At 49.4% G+C, this 22234-nt stretch overlaps 1 non-coding gene across 1 annotated transcript; it reads right to left on the bottom strand.

Moving 5' to 3' along the window:
* Nucleotides 1-9214: 9214 nt before the first annotated feature.
* On the bottom strand, nt 9215-9333 carry LOC115869878. The gene has a single exon (XR_004046406.1). It is a non-coding gene; the product is annotated as a 5S ribosomal RNA (ribosomal RNA).
* Between the last annotated feature and the right edge of the window lie 12901 nt (nt 9334-22234).

The raw sequence follows: 22234 nt of genomic DNA, 5'->3' as shown, positions 1-22234 counted from the left end.
GGGATAGATGTGGGGCCAGGGAATGGCACCTCATCAGACTCAACTGGAAAGCACTTGTGAAGGACAACAAATAGACCCTGAACTATTTATAGGTTTTTGTTGTTGTTGTAGCTATTGTTTTACTTTCTATTGTTGCTTCGTTGTACTCAGTCTTGTGATGGTACATATTGTTGTTGGTGCATCTCTACCTGGAAGGGATAGGTGGGATAAACAAGCCGGAAGGGAGAACAACAGGATGACAGTTCCGGGGGGACATGGGAGAGGGGGGAGGTGGGGGAAAGGAAGTGGGTGTTAACAAACTCAGGGGCAAGGGAAAAACAAGGGATCCAAAATCAGAGGCAAGGAAGGTGTAAGAGGTCTGGCAGGGCTGGATCAAGGGTAATGTAACCAAGAGGAATTTCTGAAACCCAAATGAAGGCTGAACATGATAGTGGGACAAGAGGAAAGTACAAAGAAATAGAGGAAAGAAGTAGGAGGCAAAGGCCAGTTATAGAGATCTAAATACAGGCATATACAGATGTAAATATATTTATATATGATGAGGGAGAAATAGATGTAGGTACATATATTTATAGGTTTAGTATTAAGGAAACAGATGGACAGTGGGCCCCTACTCAAGTACTTCCTCAACACAAAAACACTTTGTTCTAACAATTCAGCAGTCTGAGATGCTCACCTTCCTGGCATGCTCGCAGAAGACAACAGGTGCACAAGCAAATGTGGTGAAGAAAGCTGATGGTGCCCAGCTACCAAAAGATATAGCATCTGAGGTCTTAAAGACCTAAAGATAAACAAGTGGCCATCTAGCTGAGAAACAACAAAACCCACATGGAAGAAGCACACCAGCCTGTCCCAACTGGATCACAGAGGACAAAACGGGTGCATAAGCAAAAGTGGTGAAGAAAGCTGATGGTGCCCAGCTATCAAATGATATAGCATCTGGGGTCTTAAAGGCTTGAAGATAATTAGGTGGCCATCTAGCTAAGAAACAACAAAACCCACATGGAAGAAGCACACCAGCCTGTGAGATCACAAGGCGTCGAAGGGATCAGGTATCAGGCATCAAAGACCTCCCCCCATCAAAAAAATCATAGCATTGTCAATGAGGGGGAGTGTGGAGTGGGGACCCAGGGCCCATCTGTGGGAAATTGGACATCCCCTTGCAGAAGAGGGGATTTTCTTCTTGTTCTTGAATGCTCCCCCCCGCCCCCACTGTCATGATCCCAGTTCTACCTTACAAATCTGGCTGGACCGGAGGATGTACACTGGAACAGATAGGAACTGAAAACACAGGAAATCCAGGACAGATGAACCCCTCAGGACCAGTGATGAAAGTGGCGATACTGGGAGGGTGGGGAAGAAAGGGGGAACAGATTACAAGGCTCTACATAGAGTCTCCTCCCTGGGGGACAGACAGTGGAGAAGTGGGTGAAAGGAAACATCAGATGGTGTAAGATATAACAAAATAATAACAAAAATTTATAAATTATCAAGGGTTCATGGGGGAGAGGGGAGTGGTAAGGGAGGGGAAAAATGAGGAGCTGATACCAAGGGCTCAAGCAGAAAGCAAATATTTTGAGAATGATGATGGCAACAAACGTACAAATGTGCTTGACACATGGATGGATGTATGGATTGTGATAAGAGTTGTATGAGCCCCCAATAAAACGATTTTTTAAAATGTCATGTGGATCCAAATATTTACGAAAATAAAATAAATACATGAAACAATTACACTTTAAGTAAAACCCTTTCATGTGAATCCTGAAAAAAAAAGAAGAAATTTCAGAGTCTCTTCTGACATTCATTTGGATTCTTCTTTCGAGTGGAACTTTGGTTTCTTCATGTCCCTGGTGCCTTCTCGCACTCCTCGTGGTCTTCAGCCATCGTTCCAGTGCGTGAAATCTATTCTTCAGACGGTTTCTAAATCCAGGCGGGATGCACTCAAGGTCATACTCTGGCTCTTGTGACGTGTTTAATTTTATTCAGCTTCAACATGAACTTGCATATGCACAATTGGGGGTCTGCCCCCCGTCATGCCCTGGCCTTGTCTGACTGGTGATGTCAACCGTCTCCATGGTCTCTGTCCAAAGAGAGTCTGCTTGCTTCCTGTGTCTTCCATCTCGTGAGGTCCACGTGGGTAGTCATCATTTGCGTTCTTGAACAAAGACATTGCTGATGAATCGATTGTGCTCCTTTCAGAATCTGCCATGCATTTCTATCAGCCAGGCCAGCCTTTCCAATGATTAGTCCTTCTTCATTATTTCCAACTTCCCCATGCCAACCACCAGTAATTACTCATGCATTTTGAGGGCATATTTGATCCATTTCAGATTGTGGAAGTTGATAAAACCCTTCAATTTCTTCATCTTTGGCATTAGTAGTTGGTATGTAAATTTGAATAACAGCCCTTTTAATCGTCCTCTATCTAGGTGTATGAATTATACAATAGGTGGATTATATCTCAATGAAGTTGTTTAGAGGAGAAAATGTAGGCTAATGATCCAGTGTCTACTAGAGCCACAGATGTGGTGAGGAGGAGTGGTGCAAAGTAAATGCTGCCCAGCGTCTGGCCTAATAAGCAGGTCAAGCTGAGAAAATGTTCTGAAAGAAAAAGTATGACCATCATCACCATCCTCCTCCGACTGAGAGTGGTAACTAGGTTTTGTCCGTTTGACCTTCATGACCTGCCTCATGGGTTTGGTGCATCCTCTTCCTCTACTTGAATCAGTTAAGGAGCCATCACTGCACAACTTTTATACCCAAAGGGATTGAGGTTCAGGGAGTGTGGGGGTCACATGGGGGCTGGGAGCAGGGCCCCAGTCTATGTGCCTCCAAATCCTGTGCCCTTCGACTAAGCCTGGAGCGGTCAGAGGTCATGTCCTGGTTATAGTGACTTAAAAGAATGGATGAGTGGCGTGAATTAATGGAGAATGGAATGGAAAGGACTCTGTGGCCAACTGGAAATCATGACTCCAGCTCCTCCCAGGCGCAGGAGACAGAAAAGGACAAGTTGGCAAGAATGTGCACCCTGAGAATGCCACGCTGCGGAGTGCTGGCCAACTGCCCACCTCCAGAAGTCACCCTGACTTGCTAACCCCTCCATAGCAAAATTAAGGACCATCCTGGAATATCTGAGAACTAAAGGTTTCCCCCTTCCAAGACCAGTATGCATGGACCCCAGCCAGCCAGTGTCTCACTGGGGTGCTCCTCGGGGGCAGCAGGATGCCCCTAGTCACGCTCTCCGGCCTCCTGGTCTCTCCAATTCGCCGTCTGCATCTGCACCCGAGAGAAGCTGCAATCCCTATCGAACAGAATCCTGGGCTCCACAAAGGAGCTAGAGTCTCATAGAGAGTCTGATAAAGCCAGGCTAGGTCAGAGGTGCCTTGTTTGCGGAGTCTGTGGGGATTTTGCTCTTTTGCCGGACATGGGAGTTGGCTGGAATGAGCAGACAGTCACAGGAGAAGAAACCAAGATTCTCTGTCTGCGGAGGCTTTCACCTCTCTGTAGGCCAGAAATGAATGCATCAGATATTCTTTTGGCAAGTGCTGTGGATTTGGTATCACATAGACAGGGACACAAACCCCACTGCTGCCATTTACCTTGGTCTAATCTCTGAGCCCAACTTCCAGATTCTATCAAATGAAACTCACAGAGAGTAGTACGCTGTAGTGAGAGAACTTAAGCAAAGTCCACAGTGGTAAATGGCCAGAGCTTGACTTTGAACCCAGGACTCTCCACTCCAGCTCCAAATGTGAGACCATGGTGAGACCACGAATGGGAACGAGATGGCTAGGCAGCGCCACAGATGCACTAGCAGTGATCACTCTGGACGCCTCCTGCTGGGGCTGGAAGGTGAGAAGGAACAGATGGGAGCAGACGAGCTCTGCAGTCCCAGCAGTGAGAGAGTATGCTCAATGACCTTCACAGGGTTTATGACTTGGAACAGCTCGGCTGTGGGAAACTGTTCACATGAGTGTCTACTGGAGCCCCTCCTCAACCTGACTCCTTCACAACCATTTCCGGCCACGCCAACCCCAAGAAGCGATGGAGAGCCGAGCGTGGCCCTACTCTCAACACAGCCAGTCTGGATTGTTTAGACACCCCCCTCACCCCCCTTTCCCCAAACACACTCTAGTCCTTTGTTGACTCAGCTTGGAAGACCACTTGGAACGGAGTGAACTTTCCTCCTCTTGGCTGTTAATCAAAGGAGGCCGATCCTGCCCCTGGATCACGTAGAATCACACAGCCTCTCATTTAATGCAGAGTACCCTGGGAGTTTGAGGGTGGCTTTTGATCATGCCACTTAACCCATGCCCCTGCTGGGAACAGGCAGATCCAGGAAGCAGACTGACATGGCCCTGCCGTTGCGGTGCCCCACTCAGTTAAGGTCAGCATAAGAGGGCAGGACAAAGGAGGCCTGGCGTTGGGCTTTCCATTTTCAGCAGAGTGAGGACGGTCCTCCGGCTGTGTAGCCACAGGTGTCTTTATCGCTCGGAGTGCCTTTGTCCTTCTTGGCTCTAAGAGTCAGCAGCTGTCTTCAAGGAAGGAACAGCCCCCCACATACCCAGAGCCTACAATGCTTTCTTCAGACCCCACTCAGTCCTCTGATCTGTGTGAGAGAGGATATATAACTGGGCCTTCTGTGAGTCGCAGAGGACTAAGAAGGACTGGGCAGTGACAAGAGTCACACAGGGATGTGACCAGGAATACAAGGATAGTAGTAGTGATCATCATAAGTGCCTCATCTAATTAAATGCTTACGGTTTAATTGTCGTGGGCTGAACGACACCCTCTAAAAAGTGATGTCCAAGTCCCAACTCCCAGTTCTTCTGAAGGTGACTGGGTTAGGCAGGATTCTCTAGAGAAATGAAACCAGGACACTTGTGATTTTATATAGATAGACAGATGATAGATAGATGTCTTATTACAGTGAGAAGGAATATAACAGCGAATCCAGCCACACAGCAGTACAGAGGGTTCCGTTTAATTCACTTCCATGGAACAGTTAATATACCAGGAATCCTTCAACTCATGTGGACTGCTGGGTCCAAGGTCAAGGAGCAGATGCAGAATCCTCCCTGGGGCAAGGTGAGCAGAGTCTGTCCTTGGGCAGCTGGCAACAGAGTAGGTCACCAACAGTCAGTAGCTCAGAGCTTAGCAAAGCAGGCCCAGATGGGATATCAAACTCAAGCAATGCAAGGTGACAGGATCCAGAAGTCTCAAGCTCAAGCAGTGTACACACCAGCAGTGTGGTGAAGCAGGTCTCGAAGGAGCCTAAAGCTCTAGACATGATCCATGGGCTGGCCTGGCCCACAGGTAGTGTAGCTCACAGGTTGAGGCAGAGAACTAGCTACAGCAGCAGGAATGCTTCAGCACGCTCTGATCACCAGAGAGCAAGAGAGAGCGGGCAGGCCTTACAGAGCCATTTATCTCTTTGCCCTCCAATCAAAGTGTGACCCGTTTGTGACCCTCCAATCCTACATGTTCCTATTGGCCAGGTTGGCACAGTAAACCAATCGATCACATTGACTATCGTTGGAAAAAGGATTTGATCTTTGCAGATGTAATTAAGTGAAGGCTCTTCATATAAGATTATCCCAGACTAGCCAGGTGGGTCTTAAATCCAATCCTTATACAAGGATGAGAAGACCTGGAGGGAACAGGAGAACCATGGAAGGGCTGGTGGTGTACAGACAGAGGCACAGACAGCATGGTACAGCTACAAGCCAACGAGTCCCTGGGTCATTGGCAGCCACTCAGAGAGAGGCCTGCAAAGCCTTCTCCCTCAGACTCTTGGGAAGGAACCAGCCCTGCGGACACTTGGATGTTGGCGATGTGACTTCCAGAACTCTGATAGAAATCCATGTACGCTCTCTGGTTGGTGGTCAGTTATCACAGCAGTCCTAGGAAGCCCGTGGAGCTCTGGTGACATAGTGCTCCTGCGTTGGTTATGCTACAAGGTCAGCAGTTCAAACTGCCAGCTGCCTCTCCAGGGCTTTCTACTCCCATAAAGAGCTACAGTCTCCAGAAACCCACGGGCAGTTCTACTCTCTCCTATAGGGTCTCGGTGAGTTGGCATTGACTAGATGGCCGTGAGCTTGGTTTTGAGTTTGGGGAAATGAATATGGTGCAGCGACATTGCTAGGATGTTTGCATCTGTTATTGAATTCCTCCCTCTTCTGGTCATCATAGCCATATTACCAATGAAGTAACCGGATGGCAGATTTCTTGATAAGCCGGTGGGACTTCCATTTCTTTCTGGGGCTCCTGGGCGAGGCGAGGAGGAATACAGAGGGTGGGATTTGGGGATGGAGGCTGCACTGCCCGCGCCTCCTTCTCCAGACTCAGAGCCAGACCAGGCTGAGGCGGGGAGGTGTGTGGCCTCACCACCTCCCCAGTCCGAGGCCTTTCGCCCCACAGCAACAGAAGCAGGACCCTCCCCAGGGCAGGGCCCCTGCCAGTCTGCTCTCTGCACCTGTTGGCCCTCCACAGAGGCCCCATGGATGCTGGTGGGAGGAAGCGAAGAAGGCCGCAACGTGGGCTTTTCCCTGGTGGAGTTTCCTGGAGTGACTCGCCATCTTCACGTGTTCAAAGCATATCCCAGTGGACGGAGTATGTTCCTGGAGACCTGGGTGCCATGCTGACCAGCCCACTCCTCCTCACTGCCCACCCCTAATTGGTCACCAAGTCCTGCTCAATCGTCCTCGGAGTTTGACTCGCTTGGCCCTTGTCCGCACTCCCCTGGCTTTGGGTCCCTTCTTCTGACTTCGTCAGAGCTTCCGAGGCGCCCTCCCCACCCGAAGCCTCACCCTGCAGGGATCCCATCCCCCATCCAGGAGGTGCACTCTTTCTAGAGTAAAAAGGGGGCTTCCGACTCCTCCCTGCCCGCAGGACCAAGCCCAGCCTCCCCAACAAGACCTGCCCCTCTCCCACGGCCCACCCCCAGGCCCATGGCTCCCCACCTCATATCTCATTCTCCTGCCCGTCCCAAGCTCTCTCCCTCCCTCCCTCTTTGCCTGCCTGCCTCCCGTGCCAGGCCTGACCTGTGATGCCATGTGCCTGAGTCACCTGGAAAGGCCATACACACTTCAAAGGGCAGGGAGAGCAGGGACCCGAAGGCATGTTTCATGTCTCCTTGATGTCATCCCCTTGCCCACACAAGCACATCTGTCTCACCTCCAGTGATGTCACCGGCTGGGAGCCAGCGCAGCTGGAGAGTATGCCTCACACCAGGGCCCCAGGCAGAGGCAAGGCCGGGCAGAGGGTGGGCTGCGCCTGGTCTCACTTCACCCAGGGGCGCAGACGTGGCCGAAGACATGCTGGGCCTTTCTTCTGTAGGTGCAGCAGGACTCCCCCACTCCCCCTCCAAAGTCTCCCAAGTAAGAAACGAACAAGGAACAGAGGACAGATCTGATCACGAACAGCTGACACGAACATTTGTTTGTCGTAAAATACGCACTCCACGCTTTCTGGGAGCTGCCTCATGAATTTCTCCAAGTTAAACCTAGGAGAGGTTAGTCTTGTCATTCCCATTCTGCAGATGGGAAAACCGGAGCGCAGAGAGGTTAAGTAACTCGGCACAAGTGGCACAGCTACTCAGTAATGAAATCAGGATTTGACCCTGCATCTGGGGCCCAAACCTCCATGATGTTTTCTCTTCAAATGGGAGTGGCTTGAAGTTTATCTGTTGGGCCTTGCCTCTCAGGTGCTGCCACTTAGCATTTTATCTGAGAGAGTCCTCAGCCTAGTTCTCGGTGGGGTTTTACTGACTAGTGTTGCGTTAACTCGGGAAGTGTGGTAGGCTGGGTCGTCTAGAGGAGCAAACCCAGTGACACTCATTTGTGTGTAAGAAAGAGCGTTATCTCAAGAAGTTATTATACATGAAGAAGGCACCCCAGCCCAGTCCAAGGCCTTAAATCCGGTACCAGTCCGTAAGTCCTGCTTCTGCCACATGCTGTGCTGCAGAATGCAGGGAGATCACAGGCCGGTGGGGGCAGAGTCCTGTGGATGCACGGGCAGTGGAAACAGCAGGGCTCCCACAACTCTCAGGGTCAGTGGCAGAGTCCCAGCAAGCTGGAAGGCAAAGGGAGAGAGAGAGAGAGGCCCCAGGGTCACAGCTTATAAGAAGGCCACACTGCCAAGGAGGTATCGTCAGACTGTGACCTGAGTGACAGGTTGGATTCCACCCCCCACTTTCCTTCATCTTCACGTGGACATAAGATCATCGACCGCGGGAAGATGACTGCAAGCTGACGTAGCTGTTAAATGCACTGCTCTGACTTGAAACCAACCGACCCTGTACTGTCCCACTGCTCCGGGAAGTCTCGGGAGCAGCCCTGGGGGCGCAGTGGCCTACACATTGAGTGGCTAACCCCAAGATCAGTGATTAGATACTATCGGGCACTTGAAGGAGATAGATGAGGCAAAGATTTACCATCCCAGAAACCCAAACAAGCAGTTCGACTCTGTCCTGTAGGGTCGCTATGAGTCAGAATTGACGCAGAGGGGGTCTGGTTTGGTGTTTTGGAGGAGACCCTGGGGTATCAAGGAACCAAATGGTTGGAGATTGGAGTCATGCCGAGGCTTCTTGGAAGAAAGATCTGGCAATCAATTTCCAAAAAAGCAGCTGCTAGGTAGCAAGATAGGGGTTCCTCTCCATGCCTAGGGGCCCCTACAGGGAATTGGAAGCTGATAAGGGCTAAAGGGCATGCATTAATTCAGGTCCTTGCGCCAGGTGGGTTTAATTCAGCCAATGGGGTCAACCAGTACCATCGACCACAGCTCCCAGTGGAAGGCCCTAAATCACTGGAACCTGGAGACCACCGCTCTCTTTTTCCATCTGCTTCTTGGCCTACTGCTGGGCTGGGCTGCGGCCTCTCTGTCTCAGGCCTCAGGTCGCCACATGTGGGGGTGCAGTCCCGCATTTCTTTCTTGTGTGAAGCCAAGGACTGAGGTCTCTTCCACCCGAGGATTCTAACAGAGCCACTGAAGACCCTGTGGAGCAGTTTGTCTGTCCACACTGGGTCACAGGAGTCGGGGCTCAATCGATGGCAACACCAAGTTGCTGGTTGATCTCCCCGAGGAATGGTCCCATATCTTGGACTTAATGTTGGTTTCTGCTGCTGGCAAATGGGGCACTCAGCAGTGGCAGTGGCCAAGTCAGCCTTGGTGAGTGGAAGTCCGTGTTGCTGTGCCCATGCATAACCTAAAAAGCCTACAGCACCCGGTATTCCCAGGCGGTCTCCCATCCAAGTACTAACCAGGCCCGACCCTGCTTAGCTTCCGAGATCAGACGAGATCGGGCGCGTTCAGGGTGGTATGGCCGTAGTGTGTTAGTCTGGGTAGACTAGAAAAAAAAATTCATAAACATGCATATGTATATAAGGGAGAGGTTTATAAACAAGAGGAATTGAACATGGAGAAAGCATCCCAACCTAGTCCAGTCCAAAGTCGTAAGCCTGACATTAGCCCATATGTCTGATATCAATCTATAAAGTCCTCTTCAGACTCATGAAACACATGCAATGAAGCCAGATGCAGGATGATTACAAGCCAGTGGGGAGAAAGTCTTTGGGCCCAGTGGTGTTGTAAGCATCTCAGCGCTGGCAGGGGTCTCTCTGTGGCTTCTCCGGCTTCCGAGGTCTGGTTGCGTCCATGTGGCTTGTCTTCTGCTGTCCCCCAGGGAGTAGCAGAGAGAGAGAGGTGTCTTCCGCCTCCAAGAAGGAAGTACCAGATTTCCCAGAATTCTCAGGAGAAGGCCATGCCCACACAGAAGTCTCATTGGCTATCTCCAGATTGACAGCCTAGACTCCACCCCTGCACTCTTAATCTTTAAATTGACACCAGATTAGGTGACGACCACAAGGAGAAAGATCCTATTTGAGGGAAGCGGAAGTACTCAGTTCTTTCCATCTCAGACCTATTGGGTCTGAAGCACCTGAGAGGCACTCGGGCTGCAAATCCTGGGCTACAGCTACAGGGTTGCAGCCAGAGTTTAGGGTGTCATCTGCCATTGGCGATGCTTGAGGCAGCTTGAGAAGAGGGGCCATGTGAAGGAGAGGTTAGGCTGTGACCAGAGCCAAAGGCCACCTGGGAGAAGGTGCATACGCAGTGAAGGAGAGTGTGGTAGTTACATCATCTGGTGTCAATTTGAGGATTCAGAGAGAAGGGGTGGAGTCTAGCCTGTCAATGAGGTAGTAGCTTGATGACCTCATTTGGAGGTGCTAAGGAGATAAATAGCTCACTGGAGATGGGATACATGCTCACTCCCTATGAGACATCCCTGTGGAGAAGACATATGGAGAGAGGCTGATGGAGCCAGAACGCTGGAGCTGGAGAAGCCACATGAAGCCAGTGCTGAGATGCTTACAGTCCCACTGGATCCACAAGGCTTCCCAACCACTCACCTTTGATCTTTCTGCATTTATCATCATTGCATGTGTTCCATGAGTCTGAAGAGGACTTTATAAATTGGTATCGGACCTGTGGGCTAATATCGGATTTATGGACTTGATCTGGACTGGGCTGGGATGTTTTCTCAATATTCAATTGCTCTTGCATATAAAGCTCTTTCTTATACACATATGCGTGTCTATGAATTTGTTTCTCTAGTCATCCCAGACTAACACAAAGAGAGATCACATAGGACCAGGAGGAGGACTTTCACTATAGCTCCCAACCTGTCCTGGATGAGGTCACCATACTGGGGACAGTATAAAGGGGCCACATAGTCAGGAATCCTGCGCAATCATGACAGTGTGCCCTGAACACATTGGTCGGAAGGCTGTGGACCAATCTTGTAAGCCCTTCTGTCTATGTAATGTGAGTATCCCAATCACGGTCCTGGTCCTGCTCTGGTAGGCCCACAGATAGCTGTGATGTGGTGATCTGCCCCCAATCATGAAAATTTGGGACAGTTCTCTTTGCTCCATGCCTCATTTAACTAGCTTCCAGACTTGGATGTTGATAGCCTCCCCCATCTGGACGATCTGTCTTGGTGTTGTCTTGGTCTCTTTTGAGACTTAATAAAGGTTCTCCTTAAATTATATTTAAGATGGGTTCTCTATGGCCCGTTGCCTCTTGCCCGCCTCACTGCTTCTCCCATGGCCCCTCAGTGCCCCACCTCTGTCTCTCTCCACTACTTTCCATCGGTGGCTTAAATGCTTCCTTTGCCTCCCTCTTCTCCGTTCATCCATCTATAATCTGGAAACAGACATTTACTTATAGGTTGTTCCTGTAAGTCCTCTTTTGATGACTGTTTTAAGTTGGTTCAGATGCAAATTAAATCCCTCCTTTTGGAGGATACATTTTCGTTATGATTGCCTTTAAAGGATCAGTTATTTGTAAATCCAATTTTTGTTTCCGAGGGTTGGAACCATTACATATCAATGCACACCTAGCAGCCAATTAAGCACCTCAATGTATGTTGTACATATTAATAATGATAAGATTATCATTATCAATATAAGATTATCAAACAAAAACAAAACAATATGCATGGTTGAAGTGTGGTTCACTGTAACTGGAGAATACCATAAGTCAGAGACCATCATAGTATGCTGACTAATTAAAAAAAACTTAATGCTATTTGCTTCTAATTTTAAAAGCAGGAAAGTTAAAATGTTTTCCACACATATTGCATAATATTCACTCATAGTTGTGCATAAGAAGCACCTGGAGATCTTGCTGAACTGTGGACTCCGATTCAGTATATCTGGGTCAGGATCTCCCTACCAGGCAGGGTGATTCATTTGTATTCCCAGCTAGCTGGTCGCTGGAAGCTCTGCTCAAAGGCACTTTTCTAAGTGGAAGAAGCCAGGCTGAGATGAGCTGTCTGATGCCATTATAGGACAGCCTGAAAATAGCAACCATCTAGGGCCAGAAGCAAATCAGAGGTTTAATGTGATGGGTGGGAATGGAGCTTGTCCACCCAGGGGTGTTAGGGGGTGTGAGGAGCTGGTGGCACTAGGCAAGACCCTGACTGGTGGGTGGTCAGCGACTGCAAGTTCTGTCCAAGTTCACTGAACTGCACACGTACGAGTGACTTTCCTTCTCTGTCGGTCTGTCCAGCAGGGTTCCTATAAAGGTTTTCTCTGTCTCTCTAAAAGGACAAAACTGTCGCTGGCCAAAAGGTGGGAGCTTTTAAACTATCATCAATGATGAGTTTTATGGGGGAACCAGTGGTTCTTGGGGGAAAAGAGGCCTCTCCTCGGTGTGAGGGGCCCGGGAGGGAGAGTCTGACAAAGAGACCGGAGAAGGGAGGATGCCGCACTCACTCATTCCAAGGGAGGCAGGCTGATGGGCTCTCCCCGGGGTGAGATCACTCAGCATGCCCAACAAGGTGCTAAAAAATAATTGCCCTCGATGAAGACATACAAATAAATCACCCTGCCTGGCAGGGAAAATTCAAAGGTGTCGGCAAAACGTGCAGGTGAAGTCTCCTTCCCTTGCCCAGCTTTGAGGACAGAGAGCTTTGACTCACCCCGGGCAGTCGGACCAGGGCTCCGCCAGCTGGTAAGGGCCCAGCCTCCCTACAGGAGCCTTGATGGACACCACTCTACATGCCCCCAAGGGAGTGGGTTTCAGAAACCACCTCCTTTATGTGCTCTGGTACACAATCTCATAAACCTTCATGCCTATACCCGAGGGTCCCATGCCTCCGGTCCACCTGACTCACCGAGCGGCAGGCACAACGAAATGAAACAGTGCCTGGTCCTGAGCCATCCGAGTGACTGGTTGCCAATCTAACGGATTCCTAGGGTTTCCATGGGTTGGTTTCCAGAAGACGACAGCCAGGCCTTTCTTCCTAGTCTGTCTTAGTCTTCTGAAACCTGCTAAGCACCATAGCTAAATGCAAGCCTTCAGAGGCAGGCAGGGTATGGCAGTGTCTGTAGTGCATTGGCCAGGATTTGAACTTGGGTGTCTTGCATAGAAGGGGAAAATTCTGCCACTGAACCAGTGACAATCATTTCTCATAGCTAGGCTCTTGCAGCAGGGGTAACCCCCTTCAACCCACCCCCCTCTCCAATAGGAAGACGTAGAACAGTGGTTCTCAACCTTCTTAAGGCTCTGACCCTTTCATATAGTTCCTCATGTTGTGGTGACTCCCCCAGCCATAAAATTATTTTTGTTGCTACTTCATATCTGTCATTTTGTTACTGTGATGAATTGTCATGTAAATATCTGATATTCAGGTTGTATTTTCATTGTTACAAACTGAACATCATTAAAGTATAGTGATTCATCACAAAACAATAGGTATTATACATTGTGAAATATTTATTTCTAATGACAAATCAATGAAATTTTGTCTTGAAGTAGGGTATGGCATGGGGAACAGTCCTCAAGCCGGGTACTCCTATGCAGGCGTATCTGCATGTGGTCAGACCCCCTGGAGATGGATAGAGGAGCAGAGTCTCGGTTCCTAAGGCCATTGGAAATATGTGTTTTCAGACGGTCTTAGGCGACCCCTGTGAAAGGGTTGTTCAACCCCCAAAGGGGTCACAACCCACAGGTTGAGAACCACTGTCCTAGAAGCACTCTGATGGACCTTCTGCATCAACCTCCCCGTAGAATGAAAGTAACACTTTCTCCCTCCCATCACTGTTGCTTGTGGTCAAATAGGTGTAATAAAATTCCTCCTGTTTCATTAACTTAATTGCAGTCTCCTGTCACTCAACACCCATGATAAAACATTTAACTCCCTGCTACTGAGCCCATTCGGACTCACAGTGACCCTATAGACAGAGCAGAATGGCCCTTCGGGGCATCCAAGACTGTCAATCTGCATGAGAGCAGAAAGCTTCTCCCTTGGACCAGCTGGAGTAGTTGAACCACCAACCTCACGGTGAGCAGGGCAACATATCGGACATGATGTGACATGGACTTTGTGCAAACACCATCGTGTGATCCAACCCTGCTTTTTATTTAAGCATCTCAAACAAGCTCCAAGCCTTCGCTGTGGTCAAGATGAGGGACGCACTTTTGTGGTTGGTCCTCAATCCGCAGGTCACTAGCCGTGTCTCTGTCTGGCAGATGCCCCTCCCCCATTTTGGTTAGCCTGGTAGCTTTCAGTGAAGTCCGCCCTTGAACAGCTCAGGTTGGTGTGTGCGTGTGTGTGTGTGTGTGTGTGTGTGTGTGTGTGTGTGTGTGTGTAGGATCATGGTGGTTGTTGCAAGTGCAACATATTTAAATTCTCTGGTTTTTCTGCTTCTGTGTTGGTCAGTAACCTCTTGCTTCATTTTCATATCAATCCTTTGCCTTTGCCTCTTGCCGCTGAGATCACTATCATCGGTTTGCTGCATTGGGGAGCTGGCATACGCTTCACGTTGATATTGTCAGAAGATGTGCGGCCGCACTCAAGAGATGTATGATACTTCATTGAAAAAAGACAAAGCAATGCAAACTCAATGCCAGCAAGTGGGTGCCGACTCACAGTGACCCCCCAGGGCAGGGTAGAACTGCCCTGTGAGCTCCCGAGGCTGTAACTCTGTGGGAGTAGGAAGTCTCGTGGTTTCGTAGTGCTGCCTTTGCAGTTAGCAGGTCAATAAGTTACCCCTTACCACTGACCGCACTCCCCATTTAGCAGGGCGAAAATGTCTAAGTTTGACTTAGGATTTATTTCCTAGGACCAGCTGTTTCCATCAGTGAATCACTTTACTGACGCTCTCCAAAAGACAGACAATGGTTGGCACATTGTGATGTGCTCTGAATGATGGCACGCAAGCTGGCCCGACGGAGGACCACACGCAGAGCTCGGGGAGGGACGCACATGCTCACCCAGGTCAGCTGGCAGCTGGAGCTCATGGAGGGAGAAAGGACCAGGTCCGACCAAGCCTGGGGTCCTGCTATCAAGAGGGGAGAGAGGGAAGGAGAAAGGAAAACAGGTAAAGAACATAGAAAAAGGAGGAGGAAGAGGAGCCGGGGAGAATAAATTTTCCTTACATCCTTCCTTGGGTGTCTGCTTCTAGGTTTGCTGTCTTCGTGACTGCTTGTCTTACATGGAGAGACACAATACAGACTACACACACTACGTGAGAAGACCACTGGGCCCTGGGGCCGAGTTTCAGTCCTGGCTTGGAAATCATCTCAGCTTGAGTTCCCCCTTGTCGTGTGCCCAGAAATAATAAGCTATGTGCTAGGAGAATAGAAAAGTGCCCTCGTGATGGGCAGGCAGCCAAGAAGGACTACTGTAGGAGCCCTGGTGGTGCATGTGATGGATTGTGTACATGTTGGTCTGCTAACTGCAAGGTCAGCAGTTCAAAACCACCAGCCCCTCTGCAGGAGAAAGATGAGACTTTCCGTTCTTGTCAAGAGTTACCGTCTTGGAAACCCACAGGAGCAGTGCTATTCTATCCTATAGGGTCGCTGTGAGTGGGACTTGATGTGGCGTTCAGGTGGTGGCAGTGAGTTCAGGTTTCGATTTGGGTGGGCAACTGGACTGAAATCCCTCTGAGCACCTCCGGGAGCCAGAGTAGATGATAGACTTCAGAATTGTGTTGGCTTGGGACTCCGAAAAGTGCCTTCATTAGCCATGGGCTCCTGTCAGCCATTGGTTGAGAGCTATTCCTGGGGGAGTGGTCTCAGGCCCACGGACTCAGATGATGTACTTGGAAGTAGGCTGGCAGGCCCAGAGATGGAAAGGGTGGAGAGGATAAAGTAGGACGACGTTTGCTACACTGGCCACAGCACACCAGCGGGCCCAGAGCTGGCATAGCGTTCCCATCCTAGGCAGGAGGAAAAGGCCACAGAGTGCATTGCACCCACTGATCCAATCACTTTGAGCTTTTAGTCAATACACAGGGGTGGCTCTGGTCTTGAAGGGCTTCAAGACAATGGAGGCACGTGGAACAGAGGGAATGAAAAACAGAAAGAGATGACGAAACTAGAAGAAGGGGATTGGGTGGATGAGGAGAAAGTGGCAGGACTGCTAGCAAGAGCATTCTAGGCAGGCTTTAGCCCAAGACATCCATCACCCTTTCTCTCCTTCCTTCCTTCCTTCCTTCCTTCTTTCCTTCCTTCCTTCCCCCTCCCTCTCTCCCTCCTTCTCTTCTTCCCTCCCTCCCTTTCTTTTTGGCTAACTCTAAGGTCATTATGAGTCTGAATCAGCTCAATGACAGTGATTTGGGTTTGAGAGTAAGATTTATTTGGCACTCTGGTGCCACAGTTGGCTAAGTGTTGAATTCCTAACCTCAAGTTTGATGGTTCAAAACTACTAGCCACTCTGCTGGAGAAAGATGAGGCTATCTGCTCCTGAAAAGATTCAGAGCCTCAGAAACCCCATGTAGAGTTACTGTGGGTCAGAAGGACCCAATGGGCTCACCCCTTCACTGCCGTGGAGTCAATCTGGAGGGCTCTATCAGACCTCTCACGAGCCCTGGTGCATTGTGAGTGAAGCTAGGGACTCTGCCGACCTAACAGTGCATCTACCAGCAGCTCTGTAGGATGAAGATGGTGCTGTCCACTCCCATAAAGATTTATAGTCTTGCAAACCCAGTGGAGCCCTTCTACCCTGTCCTTTACTATGAGTCAGAATCAACTCCACACCAGTGGTTATAGATATGACTCAGTGGTGTAATTCTCACCTTCCATGCAGAAGGCTTTGGTTAAATTCCCCAACAATTCACCAATCCACATGCCATCTGCTGTCAGTGGAGGTCTGTTAGTTTTAAGATGCTAAACAGGTTTCAGGGGAGCTTCCGGACTAAGACAGGCTAGGAAGAAAGGCCTGGCGATCAACTTTGAAAATAGTGGTCAATGAAAACCCATTGGCTCTCAATGGTCCAATTGTGTTGTATGTGAGGTTGTCTCCAGTGGGGGGCTGACTCTGACAACCGTGAACAGTAACAACAGCAACAAGATCACGAAGATATCACACCTCCAGCATATCTATAATGAGACTGTGCAAATAAGAATCAAAAACATTAGAGCAATCAATCACAATTATCCATGCGGTCGGAAGGTCCAGTCTTAGTAGTATATCCTGAAACAACACATTGAGTGTTAAATGAGTGGAAATTCTTGCTTTCACCCACAAGAGCTTATTGAACCTCTGCGTCAGAGAAAAGACTGCATAGATCAGGTACTAAGAGAACCCGTGTGCATTTGAGGAGAAAAACACAAAACAAAAAACAAACTTCCATTGAGCTCATGCCTGACTGAGAGCAGCCCTACAGAGCAGTGCACAACTGCCCCTGTGGGCTTTAAGACTATAAATCTTTACAGGAGTAGAAAGCCCCATCTTTCAACCAAGAAGTGGCTGATGGTTTTGAACTGCTGACCTTGGGGTCAGCAGCCCAACTCATAACCTACTAGACCAAAGGTTGGCACTGTGGGGGTCGGCACCATTGTGGGTGGTCATGGTGTTGATGGAGATGGGACGATGAAGGTGGTGATTAAGGTCTCCATTTTTTTTTTTTTTTTTTTTTGATAAGGAGTCTGAGGCAGAACCAGTCTTTGAACTTGAGTCTTCCGATTCCTAATCCAGGCGGAGTACTCTGCTGCCTCTCTTATCTTGGCAGTAGTTCCAAACTTGCCTAGCTGAATCCTGCAAATGTTGACATTCTTGGGACTAGAGGAAAGAGTTTCTAGAACTGGCTTTGTGTCCTTCTTTGGCCTAATGACATGACAAATTCCTTCTACTTCCTATTCCTCAGGATGAGAGGTGTGCTGTGCTCTGGGATCAGAGGCAACTTGGAACCACACGCCAAGGTTAATTGCTCTTATCATCACTCCCATCTGTGAAATGGACAGAAATGTGTTTCTAGTGGGAAGTGTAATTAGAGTCTTGTGAAGCCTGGGAGGGCTGATGACAGCTGGGCTAGGTGCAAAGCAGATAACATCAATGCCAGGCAGCTGACTTCGTCCCCTCCCAGCCTTGCCCACGAGAGGGTGGAGCCCAGGGACAGAGAAGCATCCTGGCTTTGGTGTCCTGGCCACATACACTTGGTCCTAGCACAGAAGAGACTTTTGGATGGCCTCCTTGTGCCTTATCTGGAGGGCTGGGCACATTGCCAGCTGTTGGCAGTCTCATTTCCTGGATTTTGCTCCCTCACCCCCCAGGGGTTTGCTCGGGCCTCGAGCCTTTAGGCTTGAGTCTTGAACAGCGTCTGCACCTTTGGTGGCTTGGAAGGAGACAGGCAACCCTGACAAGTACCTGGAAGCTTAGACTCTGCTCCGCCCACCTCAGAGCCCTTTAGATGGGTCTTGAGCGCTAGCTGGGCAGAGTGGGAGGAGCGATGGGACAGCTTCCAACAGAGTAATGAAAAATCTATGACCCCAACACATACATAAAAATAAATATCAATATCAATACACACCCCTCCCCAAAAAGGAAAGAAAGCCCCTGCTGCCATTGAGTGCATTCTAACTCAGCATGACCCTCTAGGACCGGATAGAACTGCCCCACGGGGTTTCAGAGACCTTACATGTCTATAGGAACAAACAGTCATCTTTTTCCTGTGGAGGAGCTGGTGGGTTTGAACCACTGATTTTGTGGTTAGGAGGCCAACATTTAACCACTTGTACTACTCGCGCTGTCTATATGTGTAGATATCCATTCATTGAATTTCTTTTAAGCAGCAGTTCAACCTCCCCACTGATTGCTGCTAGTAAGACCTGGTGGTCTTCTCTGACAAAGAAAACAGCGCAAGAGACCTTACGCAGCGGGTCCTGTCCTGTAGGCTTGCTGTGAGTCTGAACCAACCCACAGCAACGTCTCATGCCATGGAGTCTTTTCTGACGGCTTAGCATGTGCCAGGTGTTCTACAGGATGTGCGCCGTGCTCCCTTAGCCCTCACCACGGGCCTTTAGGGTAGAGCTTTTTTCCCACTTCCTGCTGGAGAATACGGAGCATTCTCTCCACGGACTCAGTGTTGTGGGGAGTTTCATGGAAACGGGAAGGGGATTTTGCCTCTGTTGCTCAAAACACCTGTCCTTACGATACGGGACACAGCAGCCTCCCGCTCGCTGTGGGGCTATGGACGGTCTGCAGCCCTATCCGCCTTCTCCCACTTTGCTCTCTCCGTCGCGCTGTTGGAGATTCCCTGTTCACCACTGCTAAGGCCCTCTCAGGTAGGGGCTGCCTTGGCTGTTTGCTCAGAAATAGAAGATCCGACCTCCCCTTTTCCTCCCGTCCTTCTCCGTCTCTCCCACTTCCCTGTTCTCGTCCTCTTTCCTATTTCCTGTTTCCAGATCATGGCTCTCTTTTCCCAATTAGATGGTGGGTGAGCTGAGCAAATCAAAGGACCCAAGCCAGATGACTGTGGGAGTGGCATCTACAATAGAGAGCTAAAGAATGTACGAGCAAAGAATTTTTGTTTTGTTTTACCATTAATCACCATATAACTCGAGTGGCTGATTGGCTAATTCCAATACAACCAGCCTGGGTAATTACGGTCTATGTTATTCAGGTCAGAAGATATGGGTGTAATCAAGGTGTTGGGTCAGTTACTCCACCTGAGACCTGTTCCTGAGTCCAAGCAGTCCCGCTGGTCAGCCAGCTCCACAGAACTTCTTTCGGTTGCGCCACTTCTGCCCAAGGGCCTCGAGGAAGCCCGGCCCTCTCTGAGACTCAGTCCCAACCACAGAAGGAGCCGTCATCGGCATCGACCGGAGCCAAATGCTTAGGAGAAGGTCTTCTTGTTCTATGACTCTCGAGAACCCCTACCCATTGTCTTTATAACTCCACAAGCCTTAGTCTTGGCAAAAATGCCTGGGAAATCTTCCTTTTCCGACCTTGGTTTCTCACTGGGCAGGATGTGGTTAAAGAAGATACGGTTTGGGCAACAGCCCTTGCCTGCAGATGGCCTGGGGAACACAGCCGCCTTGATGTTATCTCTGCGTGGTAGAGAGTCTCGGAGGCTTCCCGGAGAAGTGGGTGTTCTGCTTGACCCACTTTCTGGTTTCCTGGATGCCCAGTCTTTCCACATTTCCCCTTTCATACGCTCCCCACCTCCCATCATCAGCACGACCCTCCCAACGAACATCTTCTATGTTCACCATCTATAAAGAAGATGGAAGAAAAAAAACATCCTAAACGTTTTCCTCTTCTCTCCAGCCCCGCAACCTCCCAATGTTCTCCATGCCCACAACGTTTAGCCTTCTAGCTAAAGCTGTAGCAGGGACGTGCACTTGCCCTCTAAGTCTGGAAGAGAACATGCCTGTGGATGGCCACTCAGGTTTTCTCTACCTGGAAAGCCCTGCTGTCTTCCAACCCGATTGGTTCAGACTCCTGGGGCCTCCATGTGGGCTGGAGGAGAACAAAGCTCCCTCCACAGATTTCCCAAGGCTTTCTTACTTCTATGGTGCCTCTGTGTGGGTTTGAATGCCATCCTTTTGGTCAGAGGTAAAATGTTGTGCCCTTGTTCCATTCAGGAGCTCCTAGCAAACGTTTATCACTATAGCATAGTGGGACACATACTGAGCTGCTAGCGACCAGGTCAGTGGTTCAAGCCTACGTGCCACTCCTCAGGAGAAAGATGTCTATTCTCACAAAGATGTAAAGACTTGGAAATGACCCTGTTCTACCCTGTCCTGCAAAGTTGACCCGATTTGGAATCAACTTGATGGCTGTGAGGTTTTGTGGTTGTTTGGGATCAGGAAATCAACTTAGGGTCTGAGTTCAGGTCTCTCCATTTCTAGGAACCTATCTGTCTCTCCATAGGAGCCCCACAGAGATATAATGTCACAACCCAAAGGCACTTTGCTCAGTGGGGGGAATTCTAACTGGGATCACATCAGTTATGGAGCACCTACCCTAAGCAGGATCTTGGATTGATAACTTCTTCAAGCGTCATGTCATTTTGTGCTCACAACAAACCTATAGGACAGGCATCCTCAAACTACGGCCCACGGGCCACATGCGGCCCACCGAGGACATTTATCCGGCCCGCTGGGTGTTTTTGCCCCGTTTGTTTTTTTACTTCAAAATAAGATATGTGCAGTGTGCATAGGAATTTGTTCAGATTTTTAAAAAAACTATATAGTCTGGCCCTCCAACGGGTCTGAGGGACAGTGAACTGGCCCCCTGTTTAAAAAGTTTGAGGACCCCTGCTATAGGGTAAGCCCCCAGACCCACACCATGGTATGGTCCATTGGCTCACACACTTGTGAAAGCTGGGTGTGGAATCCGGAAGACTGAAGAAGAATCACTGCATTTCAATTATGGTGCTGGTGAAGCCTCTTAAAAGCACCATGGACTACCAAAGGAGCAGACAAGTCTGCCTGGGAGGAAGCACCAGCAGCATGCCTCTTGGAATAGAGGATAAGGGGACTTCGTCTCGCACACACGCTCTCGGGAGAGACCAGCCCCTGGAGAAGGACGTCGTGCTCGGTGAAGTGGAGAGGCAGCAAAGAAGAAGACCCAGGAGAAGTGGCTGCAACCCTGGGGTCAAGGCTAACACTGTGAGGATGGCTCGGGACGGGCCAGTGTTTTCTTCTGTGGTGCCAACAGTCACCATGCGTAGGAAGGAATTGCCTGGAGTGCACCCAACAGCAATGAGTCTAAATGTCCTCATTTGAAGAGAGGGAAGGAAGCTAAGTCGGCAGAGGCCAAGTTGCAGCCAAAGCAAATGTGGCATGGTTGCCATAATGGGGATCAGAGCTAGGATGCCAGGCAGAAGAGGCTGAGTCAAGGAAAACCTGAAGGTCAAACAGGTAGTCAGTAAGGAGTTAGACAGAAGGGAAACTAAAGGAAGTGACCTGTGCATGCCTTCTTAGAACTTTCTCCAGCCACCCCCTTCTTCTTCGTGGGGGTTCATTAATAAAGTGGGCAGCATGGCAATGGAGAAGCTAATGAACTTAACAGAAGGAATTTCATCGTCATCAAGGCTGTAGCAGTGACCAAGGGCTGTATTAACTTTCTATTGCTACAGTAGCCAATTACCACAAACTAGTGGTTACCCGTGGGGGTGCTACCTTCAAGGTCAGCAGTTCAAAGCCATCAGCCAGCTCCACAGGAGAAAGACCAGCCTTTCTTCTCCCACAAAGAGGTACAGCCTAGGACACTCACAGGGGCAGGTCTACCCTGTCCTCTAGGCTCTCTATGCATCACCATCAACTTGAAGGCCGTGAGTTCGGCTTTTTTTTTTTTTTTTGAGCTTAAAGCAACATGAATGTATTACCTCAACCTCACTTCTGTTCTGTGTGGTCCAAAATCACCTTCACTGGTTTGAAATCCAGGTGTCCGCAGGCCTGTGCTCCTTTGGGAAATTTAGAGACAAATCCTCACCTT

This window comes from Echinops telfairi, unplaced genomic scaffold, assembly GCF_000313985.2.
Source record: "Echinops telfairi isolate 266 unplaced genomic scaffold, ASM31398v2 ScPeMD7_60;HRSCAF=208, whole genome shotgun sequence".
Classification (NCBI taxonomy): Eukaryota; Metazoa; Chordata; class Mammalia; order Afrosoricida; family Tenrecidae; genus Echinops; species Echinops telfairi.
The sequence above is the reverse complement of the archived record's forward strand: the minus strand, read 5'-3'. Positions and strand labels throughout refer to the sequence as shown.